General features: G+C 45.5%; 1 protein-coding gene across 5 annotated transcripts in view; it reads left to right on the top strand.

The window, feature by feature from the left end:
* The window catches only part of GDPD5 (glycerophosphodiester phosphodiesterase domain containing 5), a 160,914-nt gene that overhangs the window by 60,037 nt on the left and 74,485 nt on the right, over window positions 1-26,392 (top strand). The window lies entirely within an intron of this gene.

Below are 26,392 nucleotides of genomic sequence, written 5' to 3'. Positions count from 1 at the left end.
AAAAGTCATGGCTTATGTTTGTGCAGTGTAAAACAAATTTCCTTTTCCAGAGTGGAAGTGTTTGTGCTGTTTTCCCTCCTCTCTGTCTGGCCAGCTTATTCTCAGTGACTGTTTTTCTGAGCCAGCAGAAGTTTCCTTTGAGCAAATACCCGGGCACATCCGCAGCGGAGGGTGTACTTGGGTTTCGAAGACTTGGTCAGGAAAACAGTGGGATGTAATGTCTTGGCATGCATGCATGTACTAATTCAAATACTCAAAATGCTTTGTTCCTTATGTCTTATGAACCAGAACATCATGTTTCTGAGCTAAAAATCCATAGGAAAAACTGCCATTGACATAACTTTTCATTGAAATCTGGCTCCAATTGCACTGATTTTCTTTTACCAGAAAATATCAGTGGCAGCTTTCCAATGCTACTTGGAAATTCAGTTGTTTTTCTGGTGCTGGAAAAGAATTTGCTGTGTTTAAATGTACTTGGCTATGCATAAAAATACGTCTGGTCTCTGAGCCTGTTTTAAGCCTGCATGGGGGTCTCAACTTCCACTTCAAAGGCACAAATGAAGGAAACTTATCTTTTGTGTGAGTAAGAGAAGAAGGTCTAGTCTAAAATTAGCTGCTGACTACGGAAAACCAAGGTGTGAAGAATCTGTCCCCGTCTTGCTGTCAATAAACTGCCTTTCAGGTAGCCAGGTGCTGAGATAAGCGATTGTAGCACTATGGGGTGAGGGTAAAAAATGTGCAAATGAAAGCTGGTTGTCCTCTGGAGTGGTCTATTTGCACGTGTGTGAATACTGACACAGTTTTTGAGTGTATCTGCAAGAGATTAGCTAGGAAAATATCATACCATAACTTAAGTGCCTATTTGCTTTGCACAAAGGCAGTGGCATATTGATGACAATAGCTATTCTGTTACCCTGTATCCATCCCTATAGTAACTCTGCCACTGCAAACCAAGGGTAGAGCCAATTGCGGTGTAATAAACCTTTGTAAGTGTGGTTTCTATTATATATATTAAAAAAAAAAGCATTCCATGCTTGGGAGGTCTTAAGTCTTGCAAAAAATCTAGAGCTACCTGGAAAGGGAAAAATAAGGTGTGTGTGTGTATATGTTACATCTATACATTTTGTATATATGCTTTGCTTTCTGATAGTTAGAGAGCAATTTATCTTAGATGGCCATGATGTACCCTACATTGTTTCTATTCAAAAGATCAAGTTTTCTAGAATGAAAAGCTTTCGTTTAACAGTGGGCTATGTCCCAGTCTTGCAAAGAGCATCCTTGAAATCTGATGATCACGAGCACTTGTTTTCTGAATTGTGCTGCTGCTCAGCAGCCAGAGTTTTAATGATTCTGCTCCTCTTCCTCCAATTTTATGCAGTTCAGGCTTCCTATGAAACACAAATTTGCATGAAAATGAGGACTTTAATTGTAAGCTTGAATTCTAAGTTTGTTTTGGGAGACTGCATGCTAGAATTGTGATTATCTCTTGCCTTCCTAGAATGGCTTCGGTTGGAAGGGGCCCTAAGGATCGCTCAGGCTGCCCCCAGCCCCACCCAGCCTGGCCTTGGGCACTGCCAGGGCTGCGGCACCCCCAGCTCCTCTGGGCAGCCTGGGCCAGGGCCTCAGCGCCCTCAGAGGGAAGAATGTGCCTCAGCTTTGCTGATCCCATCCCTGCACTCTTCATCTCTCCTTTTGAGAGCGCAGGAGGGGGGCTGAAAGCAACCTGCACACTTGGTCTCCTTTTTAAATTGAGTTTAAACAGCTGCAAAATTCCTTTTTATTGTGTGGCTTCAGCTTTACTGGCAAGATCTTTTTTTTTCTTTTTTAGTGAAAGACATGTAAAACAAAGCCATCTTACTGAAGTTCAGACCATGATAATCTCTGTAGCTGGTGTGAGGGAGCAATTTCTGCTCTAACTACAGCTTGTTCAATGGTTATTCAACCAAGGACGTCCTTAGGAAATCAGCGCATCTTCTTAACAGGGCTCTATCTCCCTGAACACAGAAAATGTGGATAAATAAGCTTTGGTTTGTTAGTTGCCAGGCGTGCTTTAAAAGGTCCAAAGTTCAGATGGCAACTTCCAAGGTAGCTCCCGGACAACACGATCCTGTTGATGGATTGCCAGCAATTAAACACACAGAGAGCGGCACGGCTAATTGCTGTGTATAAACAGAATGCTCCATGCGCAGCTTGTGTACTTCACCTGAAATGACCTGCTGCTGGGTATTACACCACCAGAACAGCTCTTGCTTCCAAGGAAGAGTCCAGAGCCGGCTGCAGCATCTTTTAAAATCCATCCAGAGCTCTTGCAGGATCAGTATCCACATGGGAGATATTGATGGGTTGCGTTATATAAACATGAAGTTAGATTTATCAGCTGGTTTTGTTCTTTTTTAATTGATTCCAAAGCCATGTTGTTTGTAGACAGCAAATATCACACCTGGGAAATCATCCTGGGCAGGACTGGGGGAAGAGATGTTCTGCAGAAGAAAATGGCAATGATAATTTTTATTCTATCCAGCAACGAGAAGTAGCTATGTTCATTGGCTGGCTGTTTTTAGTGGTTACTAAATATTGAAGTCGTGAGAGTTTTGCAGTCCTATTTAATTCGCTGTCAAAGGGGATAAAATAATATAGCTATTTGCGAAGAGCTCTTCTGCTTGGTGACAGGTTTGATTGATAACCATGCTTCCCAGCCATCAACCCTTCTGAGATACAAGTGGAGGTGAACAAAATGTAACTGGGATCTCTTCTGGTCTCCCCCATTCCCACTGAAACTTTCCATCTTGTCCTGGTTTTTGTGCATATGCCATCTTTTTCCTCCCTAAAACTGCCAAGAACAGGCAAGGCTAGGTGTCTGGTTTGATTGCATACAGAAGGAAGGGCTATCACCTGAGCTGAAACCCAAATTGGCAGCTTTGGATCCCAGATGACTGAAATTGCAGGATTTCTGTGATTTCTGTTCTTCAGTGTCATCTACAACATATATAAATGGAGGTCTCTTCATCTACTGTGTGAATGGTGCCCTTCATGGGACTCGTACCATCTTTTTTTTTTTTTTACCTCCTGTTACCCTTGTGAACACCCCTGGGATGTTGCGGGTGAGAAGTGTAGTGTTAGTGATGAAATCCCATACACGCAGAAATTTGCTTTCTGAATGCCCAAATCCTAGAGGTGTTAACCTGAGTGTCTAATAAACCGCATTCTTATTAAGAACCTGGAAAGATGGTGAAACTGGAGCTAATGAGGTGCAAATCCAAGTGCAGGAGTGGATTTCTTTGCAAGCCTTCGGGGCAGTCAGGGCTGATCGTCGATGAAACATGGGGCCCTTAAGGTTGGATTTTTGGGCATAACAGTAAGGTTTTTGTTGTCCTAAAAACATGACTTGTTCAGAATCTATCACAAAACAACACAACCTCTCATCTTTCAATGTAGCACAGAAACAAGTTATTTAACATGGCTTTGCAGTGTCTGCTGCAACGTTTCCCTTTCTGCCTCCATCCTCTCCTGACAGCAACATTCAGTAATTGCAGCGGCAGAGACGTTTCCTCATCGCTGCTGCTTTGTAGGCATGCTGCTCCCATCAGTGAGGAGCTGTCAAGTCCTGAGCAATGCCTTGGCATGCTTCAGCTCCTCTACGCCCAGCAGCAGATGCTTCACGGTCCGTGGAGCTCAGGAGCTGTCAGGTTATGATATTAGAGATTCTTTGGAAACACCTTGGGTCGGGAGTGTCACTCCATCCCCTGTCCCTCTCAACAAGCAGGCTTTTGTACCTGTGCTGGGCAAAATACTGAGAAGGGTTAGGAACACCTGCGGCTGCTCTGATTTAGTGCAATAAAAATTTAATAGGGCTTTGAGTGCCTCGAGCTCCCTGACCTGAGGCCTCTGCAGCAGATGGGCACGTCCAAGTGGGAGGGAAGGGAGAATTTCCCAACATGGCCAGTTCTTGCACAGCACCCTTCTGGTCTTGTCCTCCACCCCATGGCCCAGTGTTAATGACTGGAATTGCCAATCTTCAGATGGAATACCAAAGCCTTTAGCCCTCCCACATTTATCTTGCAGCGTGAAGCATCATAAGCCCTTCTACAAGCTTGCTTTTTTCTGTAACGGGGTAAACTGAAGCACAGGAGTCAAAGCTGGTCTGTGATGACTTCATGGTGGCCAGAATGGATGAGTTTTGAATCCCAGGAGTCACGCTGACCTGGACACTTCTGAAATCTCACCAGTTCCCATGAACGTGCTTAGGGGCTTCCTGGTGGCGCTGGGTTTTGCCTGTTGGTTTAGGGGGGAGAAGCTGGGCACAGGATCTGCAATGCCTCAGGAACTGCAGGCAGCTTGGTGGGTCAGGGTTGCGTTTGCTGTGGCTATAACTTGGCTGCCTGTGGCTTCATGCTCTGTGTAATGTTACAAGTGGCCCATGGGCAAGGCTGATGTTTTTAGAGGTGATTGAGTAGCTCTTAGAGCAACGGTTTGAAAATTTCTAATACTTTGTCGTTGCTGCTTTATTCAGAAACTTTGAAGTGATCCATGCACAAGCTCCCTGCGATAAACAGCCAGACCAGCCCCCCTCGGATACACAAAGGTGCCTTGTGACTTTTCCAACGTTATGGGCCTCCAGGGTTTTATTCGGATTGTGGCATTTCCTCGTTATAGCTGCCAGATGTGCTCCCTCCAACTGTTTTTTCTTTATGCATTGTACTAATTATCTGGGTGAATAATTACATTGCTGGAGCCCATTATTCCTCCCTCTCTCCTGCTTGCTCTCGTGCCTTTTCAGGGGGGTGTAGCAGATGCTGCTGCTTCTGTCCTTCTTGAAGCCACTGCACACGTGGTGTTGCCTTAAAATGTGATTTGGGAAGGTGAACTCAGCATTACTGAGTTCAGCATTACTGAGTAGGTTGCTTGCCCACTGAAGATGCACCAGAAAGTCCCAAAGTAGGCAGTGAATCTCCAAAAACACAGAATATCAAACTAAAAGAAGATTATAGGGATGGACCTCTATCTCACCCCAAGTTTTCATCGTGGGTGGTAGTGAAAAGCAACCTTGAATTAACAGCTTAAAACAGGGCCCGATTGTTGGTGTGCATGTAGTATGTGCAGACCAGCAGATCCAAGGACTGGTGGCCATATGCTCTCTGTGCAGGAAAAGGAGGCTTTGGGAAGTTGAGGCGGGACTGGGGAAGAAAGAAAAGTGAGGAAAAGGTATACGGATAAAAGTGATTTTCCAAACCCTTTAAAATAAATATTCCCAGATGAGCTGGGACAAAAGGGGGCTTCGTATTTTTCTGATATTCAAAAAATCTCCATTTTCTGTCTTTACTCCAGCAGTAGCCAGTGGAGATGACTCTTGTACTCTGCCCCCCACACCCCTTGTCTATGGTTTCCAGACAGAAGTAGGCAGCTTGTGCTTCCCAGGAAATCCATTGCATATTACCAGAGGGTTTAGCCAAGCCTTTGCTAGAAAGTACTCAAAAAGCGATGACTTCGAGCTTGCTGTGCTCAGCTTGGGAAGAAGAAAGGCTGAGAGCAGGTAGCATCGATGCCTGGGAGCTCTGGAGGGTAAGCACTGCAGAAAGGAATTAAAGGCTCACAGTTGGTTGTGAGGACCCTGATTTCTGACTCGTTGCTGGCGTGAGCTTCTGGAGAGAGGGGCTGGAGTTTGATGTGGGTTTCCAGGGTCAGCTGATGGAAGGGATAGGAGGAAGTTTTGTGCTCTGTGCTGGGAAAGCTGATTGGAGACTTGCAAGCTGTGGCTGGTGCCAAAACAGCAAGAAAAACGACTTCAGGCACTCTGGTTTCATTTGAGATGTGTTCGCCCATATCATTTCCATCAAGATTTTTCTCTGAATTCCTCCTTGGATGTTTGACTGTGCTGGTGTTTCCATGACAGTCATCCGGATTTTGGTACTTGGAGGAAAATCTCGATGCATCTACATCCTCCTAATGCAGTGTGTCCCAGCTGGGATACTGCAGTACAGGCTTGCTGAACACACATTTTCCTTAGCTTTTTTTTTTTCTTTTTAAAGTCTAGAAAATGCCAAAGTGCTCTGTATTGTCTGTTGACCAGTTATATACATGCCAAGGGCAGAATATATGTGAGCTGATGCATCCCTGTACCCCTTCCAACCACTCAACAAGTGATGGAAGAGGGCAGTTATTATATGGCCAGGCAACGCTTTAGGAACAAGCCTGGGGAGGAGCAGAGCTACCCCAGTCTGTGCTCACGAAACTGATGCTGCATTACAGGGGGTGACAACACTGGTCTAATTAGTGCATTATAAACGCTGTAGGTAGCATTAGGGCACGCGTTGGCTGCTGCCAAGCTATCAAAGCATCCTCCTTTATGGGTATGTGTTCTCCTGTTGTGGTCAAAGCAAAGAAATGGGGACTGCTGGTTGTGGTCAAAGCAAAGAAATGGGGGCTGCTGGGGTACGTGAGAGAGCAATGGGGAAAAGCAGAAATGCCCGGAGCCAGATGCATCTCCCTGCATCCTTTTAACCTCAGCAGTGCTCATTTAGCAAGAAAAAGCAGAGAGCTGCCGTAACGGAGGTTAGAAAGCAGGCCGCCCCTTATGATTTAAATAAATGTATTGTGCAGATGCCTTGTGGTGCATGGTGTGTGAGGGAAAGGCAATGGGTTTGTTGTAGCCCATGGGTCAGCTGAACACGCTTGTCAGAAATCAGCGGCGTTGTTGGAGAAGCTGCACCACTGCTGTCCTCGATACGGTGTTTTGATGGTACACATCTCCTAACCCTCTAGTTAAATAAATGTAAGGTTTCTGAAATGTGCAGATTTTGGGGGGAAGAAGATAGACTTACAATGTCTCTCCCCAACTTCAAAGTATCTAGTGCTGCTCGTGTAGCTGCAGGATGATATAAATTAGTTATCAAACCATTCCTAATAAATTGGGTGTTTGCTGTTAAAATTTATTCCCTTCGAGTAAAATGGTAATGATTCAAGATGGTCCGCCTGCTTAAAAACATCACGCATCTTTGAGCTCAGGCTTCTGGTGGCCTTTTTTTTTTTCCCTTTTGGAAAAAGATGAAGCTGTGAGAAGAATGCAGAGCTGCGATCCATCGACATAATGGATTGCTGTGCCGTGTCCGTGATACGTGCATTAATTCACTTCAGAGTGAAATATTCTTGTAATTCCCGGTTGGTAAGAGTTGTTAAATGACTTGAACAGATGATCTGAGTCACGCTGGTGTGATATACCTGTGTGACTGGAGGGTTTGGAGCTGGGACTTTGCTGGGTCTTTGGTGCTAATCCCCCCGATGGCCAAAGGTCACTGGTTAGCCCACAAAAATTGCTTGCTTTGCTGAAAAAGGGGAAAGGTGAATTCTCCCTTTTCAATGCAATTTCAGTTCGTTAATGTTTGTGACTGTAGGCCTGAAGATATGGGAGCTTTCCATGAAAGATGCTCTTTGAAGGCTATTCACTTTGTGGTAGGCTCTAAGGCATCAGATGCTGGCTTCTGCGGTGGGACGTGACCAGTGATCCAGAGCTGGTTCTCCACGATTGGATTTACGGGGTTATGTTGGAGTGATGGGCTAAATGCAGGAAAACCCAATTATTGGATTAAATATTTGGTTTATTTAGTTTTAAACCAGTGCTTGCAATCAGAAGAAAAACTACCCTGTTCTCAGGGCTTTACCCATCACTTAAACATCTTTTAAAATCTACCTTTTGAGTCCTTCTTTATACAGGGAGGCTGTGAGGTGATGCAGGGTAGAGGGTTGGGGAGGGGCGGGGTTTGAGATGCTCACAGCTGCATGCAGACACATCACCCTGCCTACATTTCAGGGTCTAGAGGCCTCATCAGTTTGTGGGTTTTCCTGAACTCCCTCAGGTTTCTTGTCGTGGCTGCCTTGCAGGAATTGTGCTACCTGATTTTATGGTGTATCTCCCCCAAAAAATCTTTCCCTGAGCTCTGGGAGATGCCCAGGAGTCAGGGAAAAATGCTAAACCTCTCCTAGGGTTGCAGGTGGTTCTCCTGGGAGTGTTGAGATTATTTAAGTGTTTTCTTGCTCTCTGATGTTTTTGGGATTCAGATGCTGAAACACATTAAAAGCTTCATCAGGGGTAGAAATCTTCAAATGGCAGGACATCTCTTAGTTTGGGCAGAAGTCCCATTAAGACTGGCATGGAGCAGAGATGTCCTAGAGGCAAAGTGGATCTCAGAAACTGGTCTTAACCCACCTGGAGCTTGCTTATCACAGAGACCTACATCCTCAGAGAGCTCCTGGATGTCTGAGGCTGGGATGAACCTGCCACAGGGCAAGGCTGATGCTGAAACCATTGCCTGCTTTAGACAGGTGAGCCTGCAGAAGACCATTGCTGATCATATCTAGATCCTACCATGGGTGTACAAGCCCAGAAAGCTGATGTGTTCATGATCACTTGACCAAAAGTCCAGGCTGCAATCCATTAAAAAGCTGCACTTCCAGCCTTAATGGATTTGGGTCGCCCCCCGAGCTGTTCTTCAATGAAAAGTCACCGTTGACTGCAGATCTTGTGGCCTCTCTAAATTCCTTCCTGCTTGCTCCCTGTGAAGGATGTTTCCTACTCCGTAATGCTCGTTTGAACGATGAGAAATCCCAAGCCCCAGGAAAGCTGCAGGGTTTGACTTGCTGCCTGTTGCAGCCTCATGCTGTCAGAGTGAGGATGTTTGACTAATGCTAAATCTCTGGCTTATTCCCCATGTAGGCAGAAAGCCGGTGGGAGGGAGTCTGCAAAACCCATTGACTGTGCGCCTGAGTTTGGATTATGGGCTCAGACTGGGTGATTAACATGCCCTGTGATTTATAATGCTTTATAGGTGTCAAAGGTTTTTACTGCAGAGCATCTGCAAAATGCGTTTCAGGCTGTAAACGGCCAGTGCTGGGCTGGAGCTGCATCTGGAGAAAGGGGAGAGGGAGGCAGGTGGGAGATGAGTGGAAAAAGATGGGGAAGGGGAATCTTTGGGTTGTGGTCCCTTAGTTTTGACCCCGTGCTTTGCTAGTAGGAGCTGGTGGCTATGCAGTTAGAGTTTTGCCAGGGATGGAGAGGTCCTTCCAGTCTAGAGGCAGTGGTGTGCAGCCACTCTTGCAAAATCTTCATTGATTTAAAAGATGCTGAGTTAGAGATAGGATTTGGATGTTCAACCAGCATGGGGTTTAACCCATCACCACGTATGGGAGAATGTCCCTCAGTTGCAGCAGCAAAAGCATCACGCTGGGTGAAATCCACCACGCTTCCCGTTTTGTTATTGAGCTAATGCCTTAGCATTTCCACCAGGCTGTGGGAATTCAGCAGGCTTGGGCTTCATCGTTGAAACTGAAGAGGCCAAAGGATGGCGTGTTGATTCCCTTAAATGCATGCGTTGCTTTGCTCTGTCAATTTTTCTTTACATGAGCAAATACTTCACTTTCCCAGTACAGCACCTGCGGAGGGACTGGGGAATTCCAGCACTTGCAGGGAGGAAGGTGAAATATTTACCGAATGCTTTCTAAAAGGGGGAAAAAGGATGTCATTTTTCTGCTTGCTTTCCAAAACAAATATATTTTTTTCTTGGCAGTGTAGTTGCTGCCAGTGCTAGAGGTTGGCTTTTTAAATTAAACTGGAAAACATCCTTTTTCAGAAGAAGCAATGGAAAGCAAGCTTTATCAGTGGTAGTGGCTGTAACACAGGTTAATTCAGTGTCATGCTATTTACTTGAATATTTTGTCCTTTCCCATAATGACAGCAAATGCTAGAAGTGAGGTGATATTAAAATCATGGAAGGTTGGCCTGTTTTGGTGTGTGAAACCCTCTCTGATCCAGCAAAGGATGGTGACAAAGCAGGGTCCTTCTCCAGAGGAGACTTCACTTATCCTGATTCAGAGAGAACCGTGGTGTCCCTGCTGCCTATCAGTTGAACCCAAGTGATTTACTTTTACTTTGGGGTTTGAATTTACTGGTCTACTGATCCAAGTCTACTCTCTCAAAGCCTTTCCCTGATTCCCAGGGGTGATGGTGCCAAAACGTCGATGGGAACTAAGGCTGCCTTCCCCTGGGGATTGCTGGTGAGATGTGCTTTGCAAACAGCCTCCTGCCGGGGTCCTCTCTTTGTTTTCAGCAGTGGATTAGATATTTATAAGAACAATTTGGACTTGGCACTGCTCTTGCTGCTGTTTTAAGCGGCTATGGATAGCAGCCTTTGGGGAAGGGAAACAAGGAAGTGGAGAGATCATTGAGCTGAAGAGGTTGAACTTCCCGTGAAGCCATGGTTGGAGCACATATGGCCCCAAATGATGGTGTCCTGCCCCTACAGCTCTTCTTAGAGAGGTCTGTTGGTGTCCAAGGGAGATGGAGATGTGTGGCTTTGAGGGTACTTCACCAGCAGGAGGGCAGACATGGTGATGGAGGGCCCAATCCTTGCCAGCTGGGATGGGTGGGAGATGCTGCTGTGCAGATGGTGGGGCACAAGCTCATGCATGGGTTGTTGCTGTGGGAAGGGAATGTGGTGGAGCACCTAGCCAAGACTGGGATGGGAAGGCTTCAGCATGATGATGGGCTCCAAAATGCTTGGGGGTGTGAAAAGGGAGAACTTGGAGGGAGGGAGGAGATGAGGCTTGGGCTGGGAGAGATGCCCGTGTGCCCTGCATCATTTGAGAGAAACCCATCTTTGATGTCTGTGTTAAAAAAGCATTTTGGAAGCTCTGCACTGCTCAGTACAGAGCTGCTTGTGTTGGGGATTGAAATGTTTGCTGCAGACTTCACAGAGCTGAACCTGCCTAGTGTTTCTTTATTTCAGCTAATTCCTCTGCCCAAAAAGTTGCGCACAGTCCTTCAACCCCATCCTTTTGGTACTGGAGTAATGCAGAATTGAAAATAAAAGACTTGAAAAGAGTAGATTTTCAGTGAAATAGGTAGTTGCTTTTGAAGGGTGAGAAATGTTTGTAGAACAGGGAAAAAGGAGCGCTATACCACTGTTCTCTCTTGTCCTTTAAGCACTTGCTCCTTTGCAGAAAGTGGTGGGTTCTTATATGCAAAGGTTTTTTGGCTAAAAATGGTAGGGGGAAAAAAACACATCCTTCTGCAGAACTGTAAAGGTGTGAGGGATGGAGCTGTGCAATAAGCTTAGCTCAGAAATCTTGGCAGTGAGGGCAGGTTTTGGAGCTACTGAGTTCCTACAGATGCTGAAAATGAGCATCTGGGAAGAGTGGAGAGAGGGGAATGAATTTCTCTCCCACCGGGCAGCGTGCAGCTAAGAAATCTTTTTTTCTGACTTGCCAAGTGGCCCATGAGTGTAAACCCAGATAGCATCTGGTAGACGTGTACCCAACCACTCCAAACGCTATGCCCAAATAGTAATTGGATTTTCTTCCTCTTGCCCAGCATAAGGAGTGGCGTGTCTCAGTGGTCTCTGGCTTAGACCAGAAGTTGTAATCTGGGTCTAAGAAACCTCCTGATGAAAAATCTTGTGGTTTCCTGGAAAACTTCCCCAACCTGGCACTTTTTTGGAAGGTCATGCTGAAAAATCCCATTGTGCTGCTTTCTTTTAAGCTGACTTTTCTGAAAATTAAATTTCTTGGCAGTTGAACCTGCAGCTCTCCTCCAAAGTTATGTATGTAGCTCTAAATGAAGACCATCTTGCCACGTCTAAAGATGATGAGTGGGAATTGCATCCAATGGGGGATAAACTTGTAGGTTCTGGTGCTGTGAGTGCTTTTCAGTGGTGTTGATGCTAGTTTGCAAATCAGCATCATCCCACATTGTGTTTGGCCTGATATTTTGGAGAGTGGGTCACCTTATTTTGGGTTGAATAACATGTCCTCTGTGACCTTAAGTATTGAAGGGATAGTTTAAAGTCTGTGCAACCATCTTCATTTGCATCGATGGACATGATTTTGCTTGAACAGACTAACAATTCTTTGCACAAGTGGGTTACTTGGATCTGTTTCTCCCTTCTCTACTGCTCTTTAGGATTCTCAGTCTCCAAACCCATTGGATCTCTTTCTGGAAAGTGCGCCTAGAAACCATGTTTAACTGTAGCTCAGTGCTCAAGTGAGGGGGTGACATTCAGTGGCATTTCTTGTACAGAAGTCAAGCTGGATGATTTAATAGTCCCTTTGGTTTTCAAAATGTATGTGTTTTATTTTGTGATGTAAAAAGCTTCTAAATTGAGGGCAGAGGTTAGCTTGCCAAATACATCGCAGCTGTTCATCCTAATTTAGAAGAAGAGGCTGCTAGAAGTTCTGGAACAGAAAGGCTTGGAAGCCAGAGTGCTTTTGCATAATATCTTCCTGCCTTTAATACAGATGTTCACATTCATGCCTCCTATTCTGGGATTCTGGCCAAGCTTCTGTATAGAGTAACTGCACACAGTTCCTGGTCCTGTCCTTCACCCCAACATCATCCCAGAACAGGTACAGCCTGAGATTAATTTCCTTGCTGGAGTTTCCAATCCGTTTATTAATAAATCAAACAGCGCACTGCTTCAGACACATGGCTGGCTTTTGCACTGGAGGGATGGATAGAGCATATTTCCCCACAGGGCAATTGTTCTTCATAGCTTGCAAACTAGTCCCATTAAATTAAAAAGCCACCACAAACTGAAAGTCTGAAGCTTTCTTGCAGCGTGTGGGTTATTGCAGTGATGCTCATTCAGGGGATTGATTCTGACGGTTGTGGCTGTGGCTTCCTTCATCTTTACCAGGAAAAGACTGTAGCAGTTCAGCAGTTTTCGTTCTTTTTTTTTTTGTATGCCTCTAGATTGCAAGCATTTTTTTGAGAAGCAAACTCTGCATCAGAGAAGTCTCTATTCCCCAGGTAGCTTTACTACTCAAGCAAAGAGTTTTGGCATCTATAACCGTGGTTGACAGCACTAGCAAAGGCCAGCTGAAGCTAGGAAGCTCACAGCAAAGATTTGGAAGCACAAATAGGTTAGAAATTGTGGTTTTGGGGATTGTTCTTGTGAGCTTTTCTTAATAGAAGTTGAATTTTCTTAACAGACGTTGAGCGAACACCCAGAGTGGCTGCCAGACCAGGTGTCCCGCGGTGCACACAGGTTTCCAATGCTTTCAGGAGTCATTGAGGTGTGGGTAAAAATGAAGCCATGCACTATGACCACATGCATACGGGTGGTTTGGCTTCTGGTAGGTAGTTCTACGGCGCGCTGTGGTTAGGGGAGAAGAACTTGAAGAAATGTGGTGATGTGGCTTTCCTGGCATCCGTCTAGGGCTAATCGCAAGGCGGTTTGTAGTCTGCCAGGAAGTCTTTTTGCAGATGACGTGGCCGCCTGTCACCTCTACGGGGATCCAAAGGGCCTCAACACCGAGGTGATCAACTTGGACGCCAGAAATGCTTGCCTTTTTATGAACTGGAGACCTCTGTGTTAACCCGTTGGCTTATTTTAAAAAGAAATAGATTAGCAATGCTTAAAAACATAGATAACTGTTCTGCACTGTTGGCCATGAAGTTGAACTAGACTTGTCTGCCTTTTTGTCTTGTGAGTTCCTCTTGAAAACTTAGGAGTCTTGAATTTAGAGTTGTTTAAATGCAGATTCAAACTTTTTCTCCTGGTTGTTTCTAGGAGATCTGCTGCTGGGCTCCCAAGTGTGATTTCAAGGGTAGAAGTGACAGTAGGAGATGTGCAAGGAGAAGCTGTCTAGGGCTTGAGGTTTTAATAAGCTTTTCAGTGGCTGATACTTGTAGCTCATCTCAAGCTTGAAATTTTTTTTATCCCTTCGTGCCACTTCTACAATGAGCTGTTAACAGGGAAGAGCTGATGAACTGGTCTGAACCCATAATTTGTCATGTTCTCCTTGACACGCGGCTCTGAGCCTTTGTTTGGCAGCGTGCTTTTTTGCACATGACGTCAGCCAGCACTTGAGAATCAATTGACTTCAATACTGTCAAAAGAGGCCCTTTTACCGGGACAATTATAAGAGAGGGGGAAGAAAAAGGAGAAAATAAAAATAAAAAAAAAATCATAAGACGCACCTTAAGGTCTTGTTTAAAGTCTTCTAAACTTGGAGCGTTCTGACTCTGTTTAAAAATTGAGTCACCTGTGGTTAACTTCCTCGTGTGGTTTCCTGAAGCAAGCTTCCCAAAAGTCATAAAACTTGCTTATCTCAACCGGAGGAAATCAGTGGGACACTTAGCAAAGGAACATGATGGGAAGCTGGGGCACTCCTCTCTACTAGAAGCAAGCAACCCCTCTCCTGATTGAGAAGTTTGGGGTGATGCTTATTTTTTTGGTGTCGTGCAAGACTCCAGTGCCATCAGCCCCATTGCCAGGCTGAACACCACTGGTTAATGGTGGAGGAAGAGAGCGCGTTGGCTTTTCCGCTCTCCCAGACTTCTGGTTTCACCGCAAAGCTGTTCTTTCATTCTTGCTAGCTGCTCTTATCTGTTTTTTTTTTTTTTTTTTTTTTTTTTTTTTTTGACTCAGCTATGCTGGCCTCTCTGGAAAAACAAACCACCTCCTGGTTCCTCTAATTCAGAACACACTGCTATGCCTTGCTTTAGGGTTTGCTTAACAAGCTGAGTTCATAACCACCTAAACCGCTGCAGAGCTTGAGCAAACCGTGCTGCTGCGAGCTGCACTGGTGTCTTGGTGTTTTCCTCGCCAGGAAGGCCAAGAGCTTGAAGCTGAGCTGGGTGTGGTGGAGTAGCTTTTAGCTGAGTGATATCTGAAAAGGATATCTCATTTCATTGCTGTTCTTGGGGTCGATGTGAATTAGTGTGTGTGTGTTTGCAAGGGTTATTAGCAATGCGCCCGAGTCTGAACGAGCGATTTTATTGCATTTGTCTGCTGCCATCAGGGTTTCCTGCTTCTTCAGCAAGAAGGGAGTGATAAATGGGGCAATGCAAAACGAAACCTGCCTTGATGCTGTTGTATTATGCTTCGGCGTGTTTTATCTGTGCTTGGCAAGTGTGGCACTGCTGTGGCTGTAAGGCTGTTGTGTGATGAGCAAACCCCAGCACTTACATTATAGCCATGCTGGTTGGCTTTTTTTTCCCTCTATGTTCAGTCCTTGAGCGGTTAAAAAAAAAAAAAAAAAAATTCTGCAAGGAAAACGTCTGTCCTCTCTCCAGATGGGTGCTGGCTTTGGATACTCAGCTGCTGCTGAAGTTTGTGACTTCATTTGGTTCCCCTCTGGCAGTGCACTGAACCCGTTTAAATCTTTTACAGGCAAAAATAAGTAAATCCCTTCCATATGTCAAGTATTAGAAAAATACATGATTTCTTTGACTTGCACAAAGCGTCCCGTTGTCTGGCAGATAGAGAAACAAGTGCACCCTTGTTTCTGGGAAGCAGAGCTGTAACCTCACGCTGGTAAATCTGACATGTCACTGTCCACTGTTTCAGACGGTCTCTGTTCACGTTAACTGGGCATGTGGAGGCTGGGCAGGGCTCTGATCTTATCGATTTTTCCCCTTAAAAGAGAGAGACTTCAGTTTTCTCTGCTCTAAGTCTCTTATTATAGTCTTTCAGGTCACTGGATTGCCCCCAAAGATGGGGGAGAAAGCATTTTGTGTTAGCTTGCTCAATGGCTTTTGTTAGCAGATATGTCTTTGCCCTCTGGATCCCCCATCACATGGGAATTAATAAGTCTGTGTACTGACAGGGCGATGTCTCGTCAAGCAAAGTGCAAGCTTGTAGATCTTGCCAACTGGGTCAGACCAAAGGTCATTTTACCCGGCATCCTGTCTCTGCGAGGGTCCAATGACTGATGCTGGAGAGAGGCAGGAGATCATCCTGGTTGTGCTCCCTTCTCTCTCTGGGCTTTTGGCAAGCACTTTTTGGATGCAAAACCATGAAACATTGCTCCATAAAAAAACGTAGCATTACTCCATAAAGCTGCTTGTGCTCATCTGGAGTCACCTTGTGCCACCAGCTTGCTTCTGAAATGCCACTGGAAATGTCACTGGAAAATGCCTCGTGGTCTGAAAACTGATCATTGAGGAATTCCTGGGAACTCAGGAGCTGCCTTGTATCTGAATTGGGGTCCTCACTGGAAGATCTCTTCCTGCTCGTAGTGCTTACAGCAGGGGACGCTGCCCAGTGATGAATACATGGAATGAGACATGAACCTTGGGGTCCCTGGGCATCTCCTCTTCCCAGTGCACTGGTTGGTCAATTTGGCCAAGAGGAAGATGAAAAGGAGATAAGCTGGGCCTTGGGTGGGAAGGGGAGGAATAAATGGAGGGGGCAATGTGCAGACAGAGCCTCAGCAAGAGTTTTTGGAGGTGTTGGCCAAGGGGCTGCAGCCTGTGTACTCAGTAAGCCCTTTTTCTAGGGTTTTCACCCCAGTAGAGGAGGTCCACATGCTAGGGTCCACTTAATCTCCTCCATTGACGATGGTGTAGTATTACGTTCCCCTTAATGATGGAAGCAAGCCAGTACAGCTGTTGGGAGGATGTCCCTTTTTTAGGGGGACATGAGGGTGCAGAGGTGATAGGGAACAGGACAGGGGATTGAGCTTTTGGTCTGATCCAGGATGGGCTGGGGAAATGTGCTCTCCTGCTGGGAAGATTAGCCTTGTTCTTTTGTTCATCCCACTTTAAAAATAAGTATAGAGAGGCTGCAACTTGCCTGGCACCCTTGCTTTATGGGGGTTAAGAGCAGCCTGAGGGACAGATCCAGTTGATCTCGGCTGTCCTCAACAAAAACTGATTAAAGCACACCTGGGGATCCACGGACCTCAGAAATAAAACACCCAGAATACAGCAAGAGAAGGACTGAAGTTTGTGCGTGGGTGATAAGAAATTCACGTGGCTAATATGTATCAAGACAAGAAAGTTTTCTAATGGCCAGGTATTTGAGCTAATGAATGACAGAAGGATGAAGAAGGTGAAGGCAATACAGGTTGCCATCCAGCTGCCCATCAGCCTTGCTCCAGGTAGTCCATAACAATAGTTTTTGTAGCTGAGGCATGAAAAGCTGGCAAAAAGAAGCCAAATTTTGGGGTTGTACCTCTGAAAGGAGGATGAGTTCTAGTGGGAAGTCTTGCTCCTTTCTTTCCTTCCTGGCTCTTCCCCACCCAGCCCTTTTTGTTCCTTGCAGCACTCTTTAGCTAAAGAAAAAGGGCTGAATTTCAGATCTGTTTTGTGCTTAAGAGGTTGAGTTACTTTTGTGGCTGCTGTCCTGAAGCAGTGAAACTTGTAAAACCTTAAGACAAAGCCTGGGGAAGAGGAAAGCAAGTAGAAAGACAAGTAAATAAAACAGAAGTGAGGAAGGATGTGTGTCTGGTCCAATAGTTAGCTGCACTTTTTGATTTTAATTACCCGATGTCTATCAACTCGCCTGGGAAGTGAGCAGAAAAACATTTCCAATTGAAAGTATCTGGTGTGTGTGTGTGGGGGGACATTTTCTAGTGAGATTATTTTGGATGGGTACAGTACTGCCTTAGAGTAATAAAATGGCATTAGGGTAATTTCTGAGCACATTTCCTTTGAACACCGGAGAATTTTATGCATGGTTGGAGCAGGAACCCCCTTATGTATACAGGCTTTGTCACATACCTGTTAATCTAAGATATTGTTCTGCTGCTCTGAGCCCTTCTCAGGCTGAGCTTACCTTTGTGGGAGTAGAAATAAATTCTGGGTCATGTACTTTTGCTGGAGTTGTCTTGTTACTCTGTAAAGACTTTTTTTTCAATATAGTTTAGTTCTGCTAAGGGACACCATGCTAAATACCAGCTTTGCAATATTTTTAGGAAACACATGTTTTACTGGGTCTGAAACAAGTAAAACGCTTTTTCTTCCCACTTCCAGTTCATGTATGGCATGGTTGGGTTACTTTGCATCTTGGTTGCTCAGAAGCACGAACTGGGCACCCAAATTTGGCCTCATCCAAATCACCACAGTTTGTTCACGTCCGACCCAGAGCCAAGCTGCAAGCTGCTCATGAATCATTTTGTTTTCTGAGACAGCCAGCATTGGTAAAGAACATTAGGTTGTGGGTGCTGTAATGTGTGAACTAGGGGAAATGAATCCCAAGTGTTTATTTCACAAAGAGCTTTTCCAATTGATGAAGCTTTTGGATCTGGACACTTTATTATATTTTTCTATTGCTCAGCAGTAAACCCATATCTGCCTTTAACCAAAGGAGTAACGTGCTGATATCCTACAGCTTGTCTACATTTTTTTATTTTTTATTTATTTTTTCTGGGTGGCACAAGCTGCTGCTGCTTTCATCCCAGCTCCTTAGGGATGCTGTGGCAGGTCTGGTGCGATGCAGCTGTATTGGGGGAAGGTGTGATGAGACTTCTGCCCTGGTGGCGGAAGGGGATGCCAGGGCATGTTCAGCACAGACACCAGGAGGAGGTGTCTGAGTGTTTATGGGTCTGGTTTTGATGGAAATAGCTGAATATTTCCCAGGAGGCTGGTAGTGTAAATACGTCCAGAAGGAGAGAGACAAGAGCTGTCTGCCAGCCTGGGTCCTCTTTGCAATGCTTGGCACAAAAAAAAAAAAAAAAATCATCGCAGGGCACTGTTTCTCTACCATCAAGCAGGTGATGTGGGGAGCTTGGCTCCTCCAGGAGTGACCAGCCCATTTTGCCATTGGAGTAAAAATTTCCCTAAAAAAAATAAAACCACAAACTTTGTTATTCTATTTTTTTTTTAAATCTGTGTTACTGATTCTGGAATATAAGCCTAACTCTCAACAATATCCCTTTAAAACTTCCAGCCAAGCTGGGAAATGGTCATTATTTTTTTTTCCTTCCCCATCTTCCCTGGCTGGCTGGGATGGGGTTTTGAATAACTCCGTGCTCTGTAATTCAGTGGGTATTCTCACTGGGTTTAATTTCATCAGCTCTAGCGTTGGCTCCTCTGCAGCAGCCTGTCACTGTTTCCATGATAAACTGCAATGTTTATGGGTGGCAGATAAGTCTGTGAAATACATCCTTTGTGTATGCATAAGCCTTCAAGCAGAGATCTGGGAGGAATTTTATACATTCAGTTATTTAAGTCAGAGCCAGAGGAAAAAGTTACCTGTTTCGTGTGTGGTTGTCTTGTATTATTATTTCAATAAGAGTTATAAATCATTTTCTGTGTTTTCTTTGACTTGGACTGGTTGTGATTGTGGTGTATGGAAATTCATTTGAGAGAAAGTATTTCTGAAGTTATGGGTAGTTTTCACCAGCACTTGTTGAAAACTTGGGTTGCCAGTACTTCCAATTTTATTTCTGGCCTTGCGATGAGAGATTTTTGTGCTGGGGACAGCCTGAGCTCTGCAAATGTATTAAGCTAAATGGGAGGTGGCCTGGCACTTCTTATAAAAAGGCAGCTGAGAAAATGAAGCAAAAATAGTCCTCCTGCCCACCCTGGGCTAAAGTGACAGCAAAACACCATTAAAGAAACCTGTGCTCTTAGGTCAGCGTCCTCCTGTGGTTTCATTGGGACGAACCTGGAGGGATAGCTGGAAAATGAATTTCTTTGGGACAGATGACACACTCTGCTCAAAGCTGTCCCGTAAATAGTTACTCAGAGCATTGGGTAATGTCCTAAAATTGGCCAACCTCGCAGCCTGGGTCTCTGCTCCCAGCCAGGCGTCTGGAAAGGTTTTGCACAGGAGAGGTGTAGACAGTCTTTCAGCCCTTGTCCAGAAACTGCAATTTATGAACCGAGCAATGGCCAGACGCAACAAAGTAAAGCATCTCTTGTGTAAATAAATGCCTGCTCTTGCTGTGCAGCCTTCCCGTGGCTGGGGAGAGAACTGGGGAAAGGGTGGATATTTGTCAGCCTGAGTTGGCGTTCTCCCAGGCAATTCCCTCCCTACAGCTTAATGATAGTTAGAGCACCCAGCTGGGCTTTCATATTAATGAGGACAACGGCCTTCTCTCCTCTAACAAACTCATCTTTTGATACATAAGGAAATGTTACGTGAGAGGATGTCCTAGATAAAGTGCTTACCAGTCAGCCTCTGGCCATGCTTAAGGCTTTTAATTGTGTTCAGTGGGAATAACCAGTGAGTAGATTGACGTGTAGGACCAGTATCTGCTTTCACAGGTTTTAGATCTGCAACAGTTCTTAATTCAGAAGAAAATGGGTGATCTCGGTGTTTTTTCCTCTTTTTTTCTTCCTCAAAATCCTTTTACTGTTGTACTTCCAGCCTAAAGCATGTCTTTTGTGGTGCTGCACAGGGGCACGTCCCAGGTGGATGCGCCCTCTCCCATGGGAGGCAGGAGGTGGCTGTGCAGCAGAGCTTGTAAGGGACCATTCCTACAATTCCCAGGTGTAGCCTGGGCCATGGTGCAGGACATACAGCTCAGCTCTGTGATTGTGCAGCCCTTGTTATGAATTAGGGTCGTGGATGTGAAGGGATGCCAACTACCGCCAATGCATGAAGTGATGGCGCAGCAGGTGGGGTGGGGAGTGCTTTGCCTTCAGCCCCCATTTCTAAATTCTAGGTTGTAGGTAGAGGTGATGCAATGGATTCATCCTGATTTCATCCCACCATGGTTTGATCTGGATGTAGGATAACACCCTCATAATCAACAGTCCATATTCTGTCATAGTTGTTGGATAATGTTAAGCCAAACATCTGCATTTGGTGATTTCTTTCAACCTAAATTCTGCATTTGTCTTTCTGGTAGGGTTTGAGACCTGTCTGTGTGCCCTGTGTTTTGCAGTGTTTGTTATCCAGGCCGTTGCATGATCAAGATCTTGCTCCTCTGATGGAGTCTGGTGATACCTGTGCTCCTTGAATAGCAACTGCACTGCCCCAGCCTCTCCCCAGAGCATTACAAATGGGCAGAAAAATCAGTATCACCGAGGTAATTTGCGTCATGTAGCCTGCCTTGTCTGATGAAGCCTGAGGTGAGGGACCAGCTGAATTTACGGTCGGTCTATTAATATGAAATGCAAACTCGTCTGGTTCTCCAGTTTTCCGAAATCAATGGGTTCTTTGAGCTTGTGTCGGGTTCCCTCAGGCCAGCAGAGCAGTGGTGATGTTGAGCTGGTGGCTGGGCTGGAGAGGGACGTGCTGTTTGGCTCAAACCTTTCCCTGCCTGGTTGTGTCTGAGCTGATTAGCTTTCAGAAAGTAAATGACTGACGTGAAAGAAAACCACCCGGGAGTTTTTGCTACCAGGCTTGTTCCTGCATGGGGAAGCCGTAGTACTAATGGGAGCTGCTGCTCTTCGTTGCTCCTTTTGCTCTGGCTTTTTGAATAAATTAAAATAAAGAATGGTGCGTTTGCTTTGATGCTTATCGCTAGCTTTACTACCTTTTCTGCTGGTTTGCCAAGAACATCCCCATCCCAGACTGCAAGGTGTTTCCTCAGGCCCTATTGCCAAATCTCCACGAGCTGCTAATTCCTCGGGGCACAGGGAGCTGCTTGCTTCGTGCCTGGCTTTTCTGAGCGAGACCCGGAGTATGACGGCAGAGCCGAGCGTTATGCTAATAAACCATGATTCAGTGCATTTCATTGTGTTTTGTTGTGTGAAGACTGAAACTCATTGAATGAAAAAAAATGTGCTTGTTCCTAAGGTTTTTTTTTTTTTGTCATCTTATCTTTCTAAGCAGCCTGGACTGTGCCTGTGCTTCTTGCCTTAATATTCTGTATTTCTTTTCCTGTGTTTTTTTTGTCTGTTTCTTTTTTAATGATAATAAAAACCCTGAATGATAGATCTGGTGGGGTGCTGGTGAATTAAATATAGGCTTGGGATCTGGCCTTTTTATTGCCCATCATTCTGTCTTTGGCTTTCAAGGTGGCAATTTAATCTTTCTTCCTCATCTGCTAATGGGGGAGGGCTGATCTGATATCAAGGAAATGGCATTTAATGCTTCCCCACGTTTATCTCCAGAGTGGTGAAAGTGCTGGAGGTATGATGAAGTCATTAAAGTTCATACCACTGTTTGGGGAATGAATGTTGCATTGGCCAAAAAGATGTGCTTTTGCCCATATTTAGGTGATGTGACTTGAAGTTGAGTGTGGCTGGGGGCAACGCCACCCACGATGAGGTTTGGAAATAAGGTAGGAATGCATGCAACGTGTATAAGCCTTAGTAGGCATCACGTATTGATTTATCTGTTTTTCTAGCATTTTAAGTAGAATCTGTCTCATTGGATGTTTGCATACGTATGAGTTTATTAGGATTCTTTCTGTCTCCTTCTGTGGCGTGTGGCTGAAGAACTGTCAGAACCCTTTTCCTCCTGAGATCTTCTAATGGAAGTGCTTAACACCTGCCTGGCGTATGCAAAGTGTCTAGAGGTTTATTTGGAGTGGCAGAAAGTGTACGAACACTTACTTATGGGACATGGTGTCCTAAAGGGCTGCGAGATCTGCAGGAGCAGTTCTCCAGGCCTGATCTCTTCACCCTGAGACCAAATCTCCCTGGGGAAATAGTGGCTGAATGTTTCTGTGCTCAGATGCAGGGATCAGCGGATGAACTTCTCTGTGCAGTAGCCATGATAAATTATTTGAAGTTATTCCTTTCTCCGTTTCCTAAAAACTTCTGCAAGATTTAAGAAAGCACTTTTTCCTGCTCTAGGAAATAAAGATTTTCTCTGCTGGTCTTGTTGCTTAAAAGCAGACCTGTGGAGAGCACCTCAGCAGTTACTGCTGGGGAAGAATGAAGAAGTAACCATCTCTTTCCATTTTTCCCCCCTCTTCTTTCACTTTGGCCAAAGTGGTTTTTTTTTTTTTTTTTTTTTTTTTTTTTTTGTCTCTCTAGCCTGGCTTTGCAGGAAACACATTTAGGGGAGTGCTGAGGGGACAGAGCCAGGCTCTGCTCAGGCTGCCCAGAGAGGGGCTGGGGGTTCCTCCTTGGGGATCTCCAGCAGCTGCCTGGACGTGGGGCTGGGCCCCCTGCTCGGGGTGGCCCTGCTGGAGCAGGGCTGGCACCAGACGACCTCCAGAGTTCCCTGCCAGCCTCAAACATTGTGTGGAAAGGAGAGGGACTGGGAATCTTGCTTGGGGGCGAGGTGTTTTTGTGCACGGGCTTGGTTTGGGGCTCTGGGCGGTGGATGCTCGCTGGAGGCAAAGGCACCTTGTGACTCCATCATGAATCCGCACCTGCCTTGGGGAACGGGATGCTCCTATTCTGTTCCTTGTCTCTTTGGCAAAACGCAAGTCCTCCAGTCTAAATTACAGAGTCCCTGATTGCAGGAGCCCGTCCTCATTAACATTTCAATTGCCAATTTGTGGCAGTTGTCTGACTGATACAACAGGGCCTCGAAGGGAGGCTCTGGCTGAGGCTCCCCGCAGTTATCTTGTTTCGAATATTATTTTTGAGTGTTTTTAACCAGTTCTGCACCCAGTTACCACGTTTTTCATGTTTTTGTTTTAACTTTGGCTCCTTGAGTTTTAGCTCTTTGTGTTCAAACAAATTGTCAGGGCATTCTTTTAATCTTGGACCATTACTAAAGGGATCAGGGTGTTGATGGCAAGAGGGAATTCTCATCTATGCCAACACAGGACACGTTTTTAGTCCCTATCTGCATCGACCTGTAGGGATGTTTCAAGGCATTGAGTCAACTGGAACTAAACAATTACGTTTTGCAACAGTGTTAAGGTCTAGAAAAGTTCTCTGCCCACGCTGTCTAGGTGTGATTCATGAGATAATTCACTGCCTGTGCTCCTGAGTTGTTTTCCTTATCAATTATCACTTGTTCTCCAGCCTGTCATTAGCAGCTGCTGGAAGTGCTGCTGCCGGTGTGGATAATGCGAGCTGCTGGAGCCGGGTGCACCGGCTGCCCAGGGGAATGCAATTTGCCTCCGTGGCTGCTGGCAGTGATGGATGGGTTCACCTCGAGTCAGATGCTCCTGCCTTGAAACGATGCTGAGCAAGCGCAAAACCTGATGGATGGTGACACCCTGTCACCAGGCGATGGGGTGACGTAGTTTGCAGCAACCCCAAGGGCCGCTGGAGCGAGTTGCTGGTTGCTTTTCCATTGACCTTTGCTTCTGTGCTGCGTGTAGGATGCTCTTGGACCCATTTTGTTTTCAGGACCAGCACCAGAACCTGACTCGCACCCATTCTGCTTATTGAGGGCTATATTGTAAAGCACTGAGGCATCTCTGGAGATGAAGACCTCTCTTCCTTTCCTACCTTCATTCCCTCTGACTAGTCTGCAAATGAGAATACTCATCTTACCCTTACGATGCTGTCCTTGGAGCAGATTGCTTTATCTTCTGGCAACCTTTGCTTTACAAACGACTCCCAGCGGCAGCACTGGATGTTGTACCGGAGGGAAATTTTGGAAACAACTGCTGGTGTTTGCACATAAACTGGTTTATGAGAGGTTAGCAGTAAAGCTGCTCTATGAGAGGTCAGCACTCAACTTCTTATTAGTCCAGTGCCTCTGTGGCTTGGAAACAAATAAAATCTGATATTTTAAACACTTGCAACCAATGCTTGAAGCTATTAGAGAGCTAGAAGAGGCTGGAATGACTGCTGAAGCCCCCATTATAATCATTAAAACTGATTGAAGTGTTTCACAAAGGTGCCTTGTAATGCTGAGTGTAAGTGCTTAATGTAGCAAGCAGAAAGCAATGATATACTGTAATGGTTTTTTTGAAGCAGCTTCTGGACTTTCCTCTTCTAGGAGTCTGCGGTGAAGGTGGGAGGGTGAACGTGGTCCAGGGACAAAGGTCTCCCAGCCCTGGGGGTGATGCCCAGTGGTGTCCTCTGGAGGGATGGCCATGGATAAGGGCAGAGTCCCTGCTGGGAACAACCCTTTAGAGGCCTCCAGAGGATCTGAGGTCAAAAAAAATAACAGGAGGAAAAGAAAAGGCCCCAGCTTCACCACTTCTGCAATGCACCAGCAAAGCAGGCTTGTTTAGCGTTTTAATGTTGCCATGAATGAACTGTTTTCTTCAGCATTAAAATTACACGTTGCTTTCTGGTTTTAATTTAGACAGTGTACACCTTCTCCTTTCCTTCTCTGCTCTGTTTGTGTCTGTTTTTCTGTATTTTTTATTATTTTTTAATTTTTTTTTGCTCGTGGTATCCCCTCCTCTGCCAAGGAAACAGCCAAAATCTTTCTCCTAGGAGCTGCCATGCTAAGAAACATCAGACTGTTTAAAGGCAAACTCTTTTAAAGTCAGATATCTGTTTTTCACTACTGGTTTGATGAGGACAATGAGTTCTTGTACTCTTGTTCCTGATGGTGCTGATTTTACGACATCAGACAGATTGTTTTTCCCCTGCTTTGACTTCCATAAAGAAAAGAACTAGGTGGCATTCAGGCACTTCCCAGAAACAGGCAGAATGCGTTCCTGCTGCTGGGAAACGTTATTAATGTTTTTTTTACTTAAAGTGTGTGAGCAAATTCTTCAGGACCAACCTGCCCAGATATTGCTGGGCAGTGGGTGTTAAAATTGGATGGAAGCTCCTGGTGGGGGGAAAAAAAAAAAAAAAGAATAATTTGAGGCTGTTATTTCTTCTGTGTATGTTTGTGTCCTCCTCTGGAGCAAGTTAAAACCTACCTGAGCTCTGCAGCTCTGGTTTCTTCTCTCTGCTGATCTGCAGTGCTTTGTGTATCTGCTGCTATCATGGTGGAGGGAGGTGATGATAACAGCATAAAAGCATGTCAAAGGCCAGAGAAGAGATGCGATTTAGCAAATACAGCTCACGGGCTGCAAGTGCACTGAAGTGATGAGTATAATAGTGTTGGACTCTCATATGAGTATTTGGCATCCTTTGTTCTTCCACAAATGAAGCTGCAGGGAATGGATATTGTGGTTTTCCTCACTCCATTGCACAAAACACAGGGGCTGGCTTTGGCCAGGTGTACGCTTGGCAGGGAGCTAGGGGTCAGGGGGAGCTGTGCCAAATTTGGGCTGTCTCAACACCCTGGGTCAGTGACAAGCCCAGCTGCTGTGTGATAGTGAATGTTGCCACCCACGTCACTTCCGAGCCCATCTGTGCAGCTGCTGTTTGTGCCCACATTTAATTTATAGCGGCAGTACCTAAAGGTGCGAGCATCCCTCCTTGTGGTGCCGCCCCCAAAAACAACACCCACAAAGGAATTTCCCCATTTTTCCTCCTGCTTAACACGTGACTGTTGTTTGAGAAGTCCTCTCGCTTGCTATGCAGGCGACCCATGAGACTGAATCAATTCACTGCTGTGCTCAGTGTCTCGTGTCACCCACCATCTGATCTGGCGTGCTCGGATGGCTGCACTGGCTAAAAGAGCCTTGGAGGTTTTGGGGGTGAATTGGGGGAGCTAGGTCCGTGTGCTGAAATGTATGGGGACTATAAAGCCTGTAAAAACAAGGCTGACCATCTGGCAGAGTGAGGAGGATCAAGTTAATTTTGCAAACATTATTTGGACGCTTAAAAATCACCTTTTTTCCATGCTGGAAGGCAAGAGACTACAGAGGTGGTGACAAAACTGTAGATTTAAGGAAAGCTTTGAAAAGGAGAGGGATTTGGGATCAGGAAAGGTCTCTAGACACGGAGCTGAAGGCA

Source organism: Cygnus atratus, chromosome 1, assembly GCF_013377495.2.
Source record: "Cygnus atratus isolate AKBS03 ecotype Queensland, Australia chromosome 1, CAtr_DNAZoo_HiC_assembly, whole genome shotgun sequence".
In the NCBI taxonomy this organism is placed as follows: Eukaryota; Metazoa; Chordata; class Aves; order Anseriformes; family Anatidae; genus Cygnus; species Cygnus atratus.
This window is presented reverse-complemented; position numbering and strand designations above follow the sequence as displayed.